Raw genomic sequence first — 12305 nt, forward strand, 5'->3', positions numbered from 1 at the left:
CAGACAAGCTTAACTACTTCCATACCGGGCCAATTCTGACATTCCTCTCCAACAATTAAAAAGAATTCCCAAACATTCTATATATTTTTTTAAGCAGAGGCCCTAGCGAATTAAATGGTGATTGCTGCAATTCATGTCACACGGTATTTGCGCAGCAATTTTTTTTTAAACACAAATTCTTTTTGGAAAAAAAAAAAACGCTTTCATGAATGAAAATGACAAAACACAATACTTACCGTATATACTCGAGTATAAGCCGAGTTTTTCAGCACATATTTTTTGTGCTGAAAGTGCCCCCCTCGGCTTATACTGGAGTCAAGCACTTTTCTGCAGCAGAGAATGACATTTTCCGAACCGACTTTGGGGCCCCGTATCTCAGGGCCACTTGGTGCTAGGAACCCCAAATTTGATGTGCAAACCCAGTGGAACTAGAACTACAAGATCTCTGGGGTTCCTAGCACCAAGTGGCCCTGAGATATGGGGCCCCAAATTAGTTTCGGAAAATGTCAAGCACTTTTCTGCAGCAGAGAATGACATTTTCCGAACCGAATTTGGGGCCCGGTATCTCGGGGCCACTTAGTCCTAGGAACCCCAATTTGGTGTGCAAACCCAGTGGAAGTAGCACTACAACATATCCAAAGCTGGGGTTCCTAGCTCTAAGTGGCCCTGAGGTACAGGGCCCCAAAGTCGGTTTGGAAAATGTCATTCTCTGCTGCAGAAAAGTGCTTGACATTTTCCGAAACTAATTTGGGGCCCCGTATCTCAGGGCCACTTGGTGCTAGGAACCCCAGAGATCTTGTAGTTCTAGTTCCACTGGGTTTGCACATCAAATTTGGGGTTCCTAGCACCAAGTGGCCCTGAGATACGGGGCCCCAAAGTCGGTTCGGAAAATGTCATTCTCTGCTGCAGAAAAGTGCTTGACTCCAGTATAAGTCGAGGGGGGCACTTTCAGCACAAAAAAAATGTGCTGGAAAACTCGGCTTATACTCGAGTATATACGGTAAGAATTGTGTTTTGTCATTTTTTTCATTCATGAAAGTGTTTTTTTTTTTTTTCAAAAAGAATTTGTGTTTAAAAAAATTGCTGCGCAAATACCGTGTGACATAAATTGCAGCAATCACCATTTATTTCACTGGGGCCTCTGCTTAAAAAAGTGACATGGGGCCCCAAAGTCGGTCAACTGTGTCCATCTGCAGCAATGTCATTTCGGGACCCTTTGGGTCCAGAGACCCCAAATTTTGGCTGCAGTTAGGGGGCATCTAGGAACCCTTAACTACCGTGTTTAAAGTTCAGGGGACCTATGGCTGCAAATGGGCATTGTTGACCCTCTTTTCCACTTACAGTAGCTGCGCATTTCTCACTCTAGGCTTATACTCGGGTCAATAAGTTTTCCCAGTTTTTTCTGATAAAATTAGGTGCCTCGGCTTATATTCGGGTCGGCTTATACTCGAGTCTTTACGGTACCCAAATTTTTAAATCTCCATAGGTGACGCTTTTAATTTTTTCTTACAGGGTGCATGTTTAGAGTTACAGAGGAGGTCTAGTGCTAGAATTATTGCTCTCGCTCTAACGTTGGCGGTGATTCCTCACATGTGTGGTTCGAACGCTGTTTACCTATGCGTGCGCGACTTATGTATGCATGTGCGCAGAAGCACACGCAGAAGTGGACGGGAGCGTCCGCTTCTGCGGAAGCGGACGGGAACGCTTTAAAAAAAAAAAAATCTTTATTCTTATTTTTTTTTTTTTTACACTGTCACTCAGAAATGTAAACATCCATTGTTATTGGGATAAGGCATGACAGGTTCTCTTTATGGAGAGATCTGGGGTCAATGAGACCCCAGATATCTCCTCTACCATGGAAAGCATGAGATTAAAAAAAAAAAATGATCTTTGCTTTCCATGTAAAAAAAAAAAATACTGGCAGTGTTTACATCTGCCAGTGCCGGTGTAGCGTCACATATGGCGACCCATCACATTTAGCTACCCACTGGAGTGCGCATGCGCGACGCCGCCATATGCTTTCCAACACTTTTACGACAAAACTCCACCCCTAAGTCCAGGTTCAAGCCCCACCATCCAAGTGGACACAGTTAGATTATAATTATGCCGAGCAAAGCGGGGCCGTGCCCGAAGCGTGGCAAGCGAAGCGAGCCTGCGAGGGGTGTGGAGTTTTTTGTCGTAAAAGTGTTGGAATGCATATGGTGGCGTCGCGCATGCGCACTCCAGCGGGTAGGGAAATGTGATTGGGTCGCCATATGTAACGCTACACCGGTGTTCTGTCAAAATAGCCAATTCATCGAGATCTCCAATCACGTCACTTCTGGTTTATTGTAAACCATCAGTAATTGGAAATTTAGACAAATTGCTGTTTTGAGACAACACCGGCAAACGTATATACTCCGGTGCAAGAAGACTTGGCTCTTTTGACAGAACAGCACCTAAGGAGGAAAATGTTGTCTCCGGTCTCGGAGGCGGCCATGTTGTTGGTTAGTATCGGGCGGAGTAACAATGTCCGCTCATATTATCGTGTACCAGAGTGTATATGGTTTGCTACAAGCTGCTGCCTTTTACTATTAGGGCACTTTACCTGTTCAGGCATCCAGCAGTGTCCTCACCCGAGCCGATTCTTGAATCAGTTCTCGGGTGCTGCCACGGCCATCTTGGCTAAGGGAAAACGGCAGTGAAGCCTTGTGGCTTCACAGCCGGTTTCCTACTGCGCATGCGCAAATCTCACTGCGGTTTGTGAATGAGCCAGCTGCAGGGGAAGAAGTGGGGGGAGGGGGCGGGGGGCTCATGGCTCACTTCGCTGCAGCGAAGTGAGGCGGAAGTGGGGGCAGGCACCCATCAAAACCCCCCACCCCCCCAAAAGGTGCCAAATGTGGCTGCGGAGGTAGGGAGAAGGCAGACAAGTGGAGCTTCCCTTTTTGGGTAGTGCTCCGCTTTAAGGGCCAGTTCACACTACATGCAGTCCAGTGTGTTTTTTTTTCTCCATCAAAAATGCATGAATAGTAGGTTATATGGTTTCCAGTGGCACAATTCACACCAGTGCATTCCAGTTCCAGAAAAAAAAGTAGAACGTGCTGCATTTTTCCCACACTAAACTGTATTGCAGGGATATGCAAATAGCGGACCTCCAGCTGTTGCAAAACTACAAGTCCCATCATGCCTCTGCCTCTGGGTGTCATGCTTGTGGCTGTCAGAGACTTGCTATGCCTCATGGGATTTGTAGTTCTGCAACAGCTGGAGGTCCACTAATTGCATATCCCTGCTGTATTGGAAAGCAGTAAAACGCATCAAAAACTCACCACAACACACAAAAGAAAAAAAGAGGGGGGATGCACTGGAACGTATCAAAAATGCGTAAAGAACCGTGCATACAGAAACGCATCCGGATCGCATCAGGACTGTGTTTCTATGGTGTGAACTGGCCCTAAGTGTTTTCTGGAACAGTTATGCCCCGTACACACGGTCGGACATTGATCGGACATTCCGACAACAAAATCCATGGATTTTTTCAGACGGATGTTGGCTCAAACTTGTCTTGCATGCACACGGTCACACAAAGTTGTCGGAAAATCCGATCATTCTGAACGCGGTGACGTAAAACACGTACGTTGGGACTATAAATGGGGCAGTAGCCAATAGCTTTCATCTCTTAATTTATTCTGAGCATGCGTGGCACTTTGTGTGTCGGATTTGTGTACACACGATCGGAAATTCCGACAACGGATTTTGTTGTCGGAAAATTTTATATCCTGCTCTCAAACTTTGTGTGTCGGAAAATCCGATGGAAAATGTGTGATGGAGCCCACACACGGTCGGAATTTCCGACAACAAGGTCCTATCACACATTTTCCGTCGGAAAATCCGGCCGTGTGTACGGGGCATAACAGTCAAGGTATGCTGTGAATGAGAAACTGTCACAAACTGCTTGTGTGCTCAACCCAAGTGTCAAACCATCAAATGGCTGGAGTCATAGCTGATCACATGTGCAGCACCATGGCAACTGCAGATCATTCGGAGGCTAAGATGACGGCTTCCTTGGCTGTTCAGGGTAGGAGGGTTTAGTTCCACTTTAATACTTTATTTGTAAAAGGACTCTAAGCTGCTGTACTAATTGGGACTACTGAACACCTCCCCCTTTTCCCATCTCCATAACATGGGGGGTGGGGGGTGGGGTAGGTGTTCAGTACTGGTAAGTCTGATAACATGGTTTAAGATTCCAGTTCAGAGCACAAAGGGTCACAAGCCCACTGGATTTCTGGCAGGATCACAGGGAATGATCTGACTGGCAGGATCAATGGGAATGATCCGTACTGGCAGGATCACAGGGAATGATCTGACTGGCAGGATCAATGGGAATGGTCTTTACTTGCAGGATTTCTGTCGGGATCAATGGGAATGATTTGTACTTGCAGGATTAATAGGAATGATCTGTACTGGCAGGATCAATGGGTATGATCCAAACTTGAAGGATTTCTGGCAGGATCAATGGGAATGATCTGTACTTGCAGGATCAATGGGAGTGATTTGTACTGACAGGATCATTGGGAATGGTCTGTACTTGCAGGATTTCTGGCAGGATCAAAGGGAACGATCCGTACTTGCAGGATTGATAGTAATTATTTTTACTGGCAGGATTTCTGGCAGGATCAAAGGGAATGATCCGTACTTGAAGGATTTCTGGCAGGATCAATGGGAATGGTCTGTATTTGCAGGATCAATGGGAGTGATTTGTACTGGCAGGATTTCTGTCAGGATCAAAGGGAATGATCCGTACTTGAATGATTTTTGGCAGTGATCAATGGGAATGATCTATACTTGCAGGATCAATAGGAATGATCTTTACCAGCAGGATTTCTGGCAGGATCAATGGGAATGATCTGTACTGGCAGGATCAATGGGTATGATCCAAACTTGAAGGATTTCTGGCAGGATCAAAGGGAATGATCCGTACTTGAACGATTTCTGGCAGGATCAATGGGAATGATCTGTATTGGCAGGATCAATGGGAATGATCTGTATTGGCAGGATCAATGGGAATGATCTGTACTGACAGGATCAATGGGAATGATTAGTACTTGAAGGATTTCTGGCAGGATCAATGGGAATGATTAGTACTTGAAGGATTTCTGGCAGGATCAATGGGAATGATCTTTACTGGCAGGATTTCTGGCAGGATCAATGGGAATGATCTGTACTGGCAGGATCAATGGGAATGATTAGTACTTGAAGGATTTCTGGCAGGATCAATGGGAATGATCTTTACTGGCAGGATTTCTGGCAGGATCAATGGGAATGATCTGTACTGGCAGGATCAATGGGAATGATTAGTACTTGAAGGATTTCTGGCAGGATCAATGGGAATGATCTTTACTGGCAGGATTTCTGGCAGGATCAATGGGAATGATCTGTACCAGCAGGATCAATGGGAGTGATTTGTACTTGCAGGATCATTGGGGATGGTCTGTACTTGAAGGATTTCTGGCAGGATCAGTGGGAGTAATATGTACTTGCAGGATCAATGGAAATGATCCGAACTTGAAGGATTTCTGGCAGGATCAAAGGGAATGATCTGTACTTGCAGGATTAATAGGAATGATCCATACTTGAAGGATTTCTGGCAGGATCAATGGGAGTAATATGTACTGGTAGGAAATGTTCTTGCACACCGCCGCCCCCCCACACCTGATAAGCTGCAATAGATGAGATTTTTCTCTTAGGGTTGGGATACGCTCTTTACCGTCTCCTTTATCATAAAAGGATATTGGGCATTCCCGTTAGAACGGCTTGTTCTTCACACGACTAAAAAAAAAAAAAAAAAAATCCCTAATTTTTGATTGTGAGCCCTTCCCCAGTAATGGGCATTAAATTGCGTCGGTCACGTCTCCGGAGCAGCAGGAGAGCCATTTCTTCTCCACATTCCCCTTGTAGAAGGCTCATCAATCACCATTTCCTCCTGACTGCGGGCCGCGCTATAAATTCCCAGAAAATGACAGGTCCCGGCTCACACCATTATTACATGTGAAGGATTTAATGGCCGATTACTCTTCTCTCCCAGTTATTGTTTAATGACAATTAACCCCCCTTAACCCCCAACACATTATAGACGGCTACAACCTGCCCACAAATCTGTACAGAAACCTCAGATAGGTGCCGCCATTCTCCATCTCCTGGGCAGAAAAAAAAAAAAAAGTTTTAGGGTATTTAAAGCAGGACCCCGGCCTTCCCTTCAGTCTTGCACGGTTGTAGCGGCTCCTCTCCTGTGCAGAAACAGCTTCCTCTGATTGTCACTGCACACTGTGAGCTTTTCACCATGTGCATTAGAAGCAGCAGCAAGTCCTATAGATCCCTCCTCATTTCCTGGCTGGAGGACATCCAGCGTCTTCTTAACCCCTGACTCCCAAGCCTGACTGGCCCGCCCCTTTCATTTTATTGGATTTCAGTTCTTTCAATCATGGTGGCTTAGCATCACATGTGGGGGCGGTGTGTGGTCTGCAGCCAATTACAGCCTGCCTAGGGACGCCCACTCCACTCCTAGGGACTGGCCATGGGGTACACCGGGCATTTGCCTGGTGGGCCAGGAGCCACATGTACTAACAGGAGCTGGCTAATGCAGAGGTCCCCAACCCCCCCGGTCCGTGGCCTGTTGTTGATCGGGAGGTATGTGGCGACCATGTCCCCGGGCAGGGGTAATGCAGACCGCTATGCAGCCACGCCTGTCTCTCCCGGTTCTCGCACCCCGCCGACAACATCATCCAATCAGCAGAGCGGGGCGGTGGGTGGGAGAAGCTGGAGATCTGCACAGAGAGCTGGGGGTCTTTTCATAGTTACATAGTTACATAGTTAGTCAGGTTGAAAAAAGACACAAGTCCATCCAGTCCAACCATAAAAAAAAAAAAAAAAAAAAAAAAAAAAACGTACAATCCAATATACCCAATACTATACCCACAGTTGATCCAGAGGAAGGCAAAAAACCCCAGCAGAGCATGCTCCAATTTGCTACAGCAGGGGAAAAAATTCCTTCCTGATCCCAGAGAGGCAATCGGATTTTCCCTGGATCAACTTTACCTATAATTGTTAGTACCCAGTTATATTATGTACATTTAGGAAAGTATCCAGGCCTTTCTTAAAGCAATCTATTGAGCTGGCCAGAACCACCTCTGGAGGGAGTCTATTCCACATTTTCACAGCTCTTACTGTGAAGAAACCTTTCCGTATTTGAAGATGAAATCTCTTTTCCTCCAGTCGTAAAGAGTGCCCCCTTGTCCTCTGTGTTGACCGTAAAGTGAATAACTCAACACCAAGTTCACTATATGGACCCCTTATATATTTAAACATGTTGATCATATCCCCCCTTATTCTCCTCTTCTCAAGAGTGAACAAATTCAGTTCCTCTAATCTTTCCTCATAGCTGAGCTCCCCCATGCCTCTTATCAGTTTGGTTGCCCTTCTCTGCACTTTCTCCAGTTCCCTGATATCCTTTTTGAGAACTGGTGTCCAAAACTGAACTGCATATTCCAGATGAGGTCTTACTAATGATTTGAACAGGGGCAAAATGATATCTCTCTCTCTGGAGTCCATACCTCTCTTAATACAAGAAAGAACTTTGCTCGCTTTGGAAACCGCAGCTTGGCATTGCATGCTATTATTGAGCTTATGATCTACCAAAACCCCCAGATCTTTCTCCACTACAGATTCCCACAGTTGTACTCCCCCTAGCATGTATGATGCGTGCATATTCTTAGCCCCCAAGTGCATAACTTTACATTTCTCAACATTAAACCTCATCTGCCACATAGTCGCCCAATTAGACAGAGCATTGAGGTCGGCTTGTAAATTGGAGACATCCTGTAAGGACGTTATTCCACTGCACAGCTTGGTGTCATCTGCAAAGACAGAAATGTTACTTTTGATCCCAGACCCAATATCATTTATAAAGATATTAAAGAGTAAGGGTCCCAGCTCTGAACCTTGGGGTACACCACTGATAACCTTAGACCATTCAGAGTAAGAATCATTAACCACTACTCTCTGAATTCTGTCTTTTAGCCAGTTTTCTATCCATTTACAAACTGATATTTCCAAGCCTGTAGACTTTAACTTACACATGAGCCGTGTGTGCGGAACTGTATCAAACGCTTTTGCAAAATCCAAATAAACCACGTCCACAGCCACCCCTCTGTCCAAGGTCTTACTTACCTCTTCATAAAAAGAAATCAGGTTTGTCTGACAACTTCTGTCTTTCATGAATCCATGCTGTCTGTTGCTTAAAATGTTTTTTTCCAGCAAGAACTCGTCTATGTGGTCTTTTATTAAACGCTCCAGTATCTTCCCGACTATAGAAGTTAAACTAACAGGTCTATAGTTACTTGGTAAAGACTTTGATCCCTTTTTAAATATGGGCACCACATTGGCCCTGCGCCAATCCACTGGTACCATTCCAGTCATTAATGAGTCCCTAAAAATTAGATACAATGGCTTTGAAATTACAGAGCTCAATTCTTTTAGGATCCGTGGATGGATGCCATCAGGTCCAGGTGCTTTATCCACCTTTATTCTGTCTAAATATTTCTGGACCATATCCCTTTTGAGCCATTGTGGATCATTTGGGGCTGTGTCAATACCACCCCCATTATGGACATGAACTTCCCCATGCTCTTTTGTATACACAGAGCTGAAGAAAGTATTTAATAAATTAGCCTTCTCCTTGTCCCCAGTCACCCACTCTAGATTATTTTGTAAAGGGCCTACATGCTCAGACCTGACCTTTTTACTATTAATATATTTGAAGAATTTTTTGGGGTTTGTCCTACTATTTTTTGCGATCTGTCGTTCGTTTTGAATTTTTGCACCCTTGATTTCCTTTTTACATATTCTGTTAAATTCTTTGTAGCATTTAAATGACACTAGTGTTCATAATAAGAAGCAGGTAATCGCCCACTTGTTAATACAGTGCATTTGAAAAAGTATTCATACCCCTTGACATTTTCCACATTTTGTCATGTTACAACCAAAAAACGTAAATGTATTTTATTGGGATTTTATGTGATAGACCAACACAAAGTGGCACATAATTGTGAAGTGGAAGGAAAAATGATAAATGGTTTTCAAAAATTTTTTACAAATCAATATGTGAAAAGTGTGGCGTGCATTTGTATTCAGCCCCCTTTACTCTGATACCCCTAACTAAAATCTAGTGGAACCAATTGCCTTCAGAAGTCACCTAATTAGTAAATAGAGTCCACCTGTGTGTAATTTAATCTCAGTATAAATACTGCTGTTCTCTGAAGCCCTCTGAGGTTTTTTAGAGAACCTTAGTGAACAAACAGCATCATGAAGGCCAAGGAACACACCAGACAGGTCAGGGATAAAGTTGTGGAGAAGTTTAAAGCAGGGTTAGGTTATAAAAAAAATATCCCAAGCTTTGAACATCTCACGGAGCACTGTTCAATCCATCATCTGAAAATGGAAAGAGTATGGCCCAACTGCAAACCTACCAAGACATGGCCGTCCACCTAAACTGACAGGCCGGGCAAGGAGAGCATTCATCAGAGAAGCAGCCAAGAGCTCCATGGTAACTCTGGAGGAGCTGCAGAGATCCACAGCTCAGGTGGGAGAATCTATTAGTCATGCACTCCACAAATCTGCCCTTTATGGAAGAGTGGCAAGAAGAAAACCATTGTGGAAATAAAGTCATAAGAAGTCCTGTTTGCAGTTTGCGAGAAGCCACGTGGGAGACACAGCAAACATGTGGAAGAAGGTGCTCTGGACAGATGAGACCAAAATTGTACTTTTTAAGCTAAAAGCAAAACTCTATATGTGGTGGAAAACTAACACTGCACATCACCCTGAACACACCATCGCCACCGTGAAAAATGGTGGTGGAAGCATCGTGTTGTGGGGATGCTTTTCTTCAGCAGAGATAGGGAAGCTGGTCAGAGTTGATGGGAAGATGGATGGAGCCAAATGCAGGGCAATCTTAGAAGAAAACCTGTTAGAGTCTGCAAAAGACTTAAGACTGTGGAGGAGGTTCACCTTCCAGCAGGACAACAACGACCATAAACATACAGCCAGAGCTACAATGGAATGGTTTAGATCTGGATTTCTAAACCCGTGGTATGCGTACCCCTGGGGGTACATGCTCCATGGGCAAGGGGTAAGCTGCCGAGAGCTGAGTGAGACTCTCACTCTCACTCCTGCTGCCTCCTTTCACTATACAGAAGCCCGCCACGGCCGCCCGGAGAGTGACATTCTGAGCAACCAACTCTCCGGGTGGCTGCACACTGAATCCTCCACCCACCGCCCAGGTGCATGGGGGTGAGGAGGGGTGATTTCCTTAGCAGGGGGTCTGCACTTTTGGAGGGGGGGGGGATTTACTGAGGGGGGTCTGCACTGAGGGGGGGCGGGGGGTTAATCCTGAGGAGGGTCTGCACTGATAGGGGGGGGGTTCCTGAGGAGGGTCTGCACTAAAGGGGGGGGGATTTCCTAAAGAGGGTCTGCACTGATGGAGGGGGCTATCCTGAGGGGGGGGTCAGTCTGTACTTATGCGGGGGGGGATTCCTGAGGAGGGTCTGCGCTGATGGAGGAGAGGGGGGGATTTACTGAGGCGGGTCTGCACTGAAGGAGGAGGGTTATCCTGAGGGGGGGAGGGGTCTGCACCGATGGAGGGTGGGTTTCCTAAGGAGGGTCTGCACTGATGGAGGTGGGTATCCTGAGGGGGGGTCGGCCTCTACTGATGGAGGGGGGGGGGGGATTTACTGAGGAGGGCCTGCACTGGTGAGGCTGCATTTGGTGGGCACTGAACTGGTAGGCTTCATGTACGTGCATGTGTCTACCTGTGTGGTAATTTTGGATTATGTGTGTGTATCTGCAAGTGTGTTAAATTGGGATAATATGTGTGTATCTCTGAGTGTGTTAATTTGGCATTGTGTGTGTCTTGCCAATCTGTCAATTTGGGATTTTGTGGGTATTTGTGTGTCTGCAAGTGTGTTCATTTGTGATTGTGTGTGTTTTTATATACACACACACACACACACACACACACACACACACACACACACACACGATGATATTGCACACGAACAAAAACCATCACAAACACATACTGACATTACATACACACAGAAACTATAACACCCAAAAAATATAAATTACTTACAGACAGGGGTACTTAAGAATTTTTTTTAGACCTGCAGGGGTACTTCACCGTAAAAGGTTAGGAAACACTGGTTTAGATCAAAGCATATTCATGTGTTAGAACGGCCCAGTCAAAGTCCAGACCTAAATCCAATTGAGAATCTGTGGCAAGACTTGAAAATTGCTGTTCACAGACGCTCTCCATCCAATCTGACAGAACTTGAGCTATTCTGCAAAGAAGAATGGGCAAAAATGTCACTCTCTAGATGTGCAAAGTTGGTAGAGACATCCCCAAAAAGACTTGCAGCTGTAATTGCAGTGAAAGGAGGTTCTACAAAGTATTGACTCCGGGGGGCTGAATACAAATGTACGCCACACTTTTCACATATTTATTTGTGAAAATTTTTGAAAACCGTTTATTGTTTTCCTTCCACTTCACAATTATGTGCCACTTTGTGTTGATCTATCACATAAAATCCTAATAAAATACATTTATGTTTTTGGTTGTAACATGACAAAATGTGGAAAATTTCAAGGGGTATGAATACTTTTTCAAGGCACTGTATGATCCAGATCTGCAGCTCCTCCCACTCCCCTGCCCTGCTGATGAGATGACATTGTCTGCGGGTGGCAGACCCCAGAGGGGACACACAGGCTGAATTCTGCCTCTGCCCTGCCAAAGGTAGGACTGTGCAGGGGAGGCAGAGAGTAAAAGGGGGCACTGTGATTAGAGAGGGGGGGGCATGACTACAAGGAGCACTGTGATTGCTAGGGGCTCTGTAATGTAAAGGGGCACTGTAATCATTACAATGCCTCTTTACAGTGCAGCCCCCTGTATATCACAGTGCCCCTTTACATGACAGTGCCCCTTTACATGACAGTGCCCCTTTACATGACAGTGCCCCTTTACATGACAGTGCCCCTTTACATGACAGTGCCCCTTTACATGACAGTGCCCCTTTACATGACAGTGCTCCTTTACATGACAGTGCCCCTTTACAATGCACTCCCCTTTATATTACAGTGCAATTTTCCTTTATATCACAGTACCCCTTTACATTACAGTGCCCCTGTACACTGCAGTCCCCTTTACATTACAATGCCGTGTCACAGTGCAGCCCCCTTTATATCACCGTGCCCCTTTATATCACCGTGCCCCTTTATAT

The 12305-nt window shown here is 45.4% G+C and overlaps 1 protein-coding gene across 1 annotated transcript in view; it reads left to right on the forward strand.

Moving 5' to 3' along the window:
- The window catches only part of INTS9 (integrator complex subunit 9), a 90877-nt gene that overhangs the window by 7659 nt on the left and 70913 nt on the right, over window positions 1–12305 (forward strand).

The sequence above is a fragment of the Aquarana catesbeiana genome, linkage group LG04 (assembly GCF_042186555.1).
Source record: "Aquarana catesbeiana isolate 2022-GZ linkage group LG04, ASM4218655v1, whole genome shotgun sequence".
NCBI classification, from domain to species: Eukaryota; Metazoa; Chordata; class Amphibia; order Anura; family Ranidae; genus Aquarana; species Aquarana catesbeiana.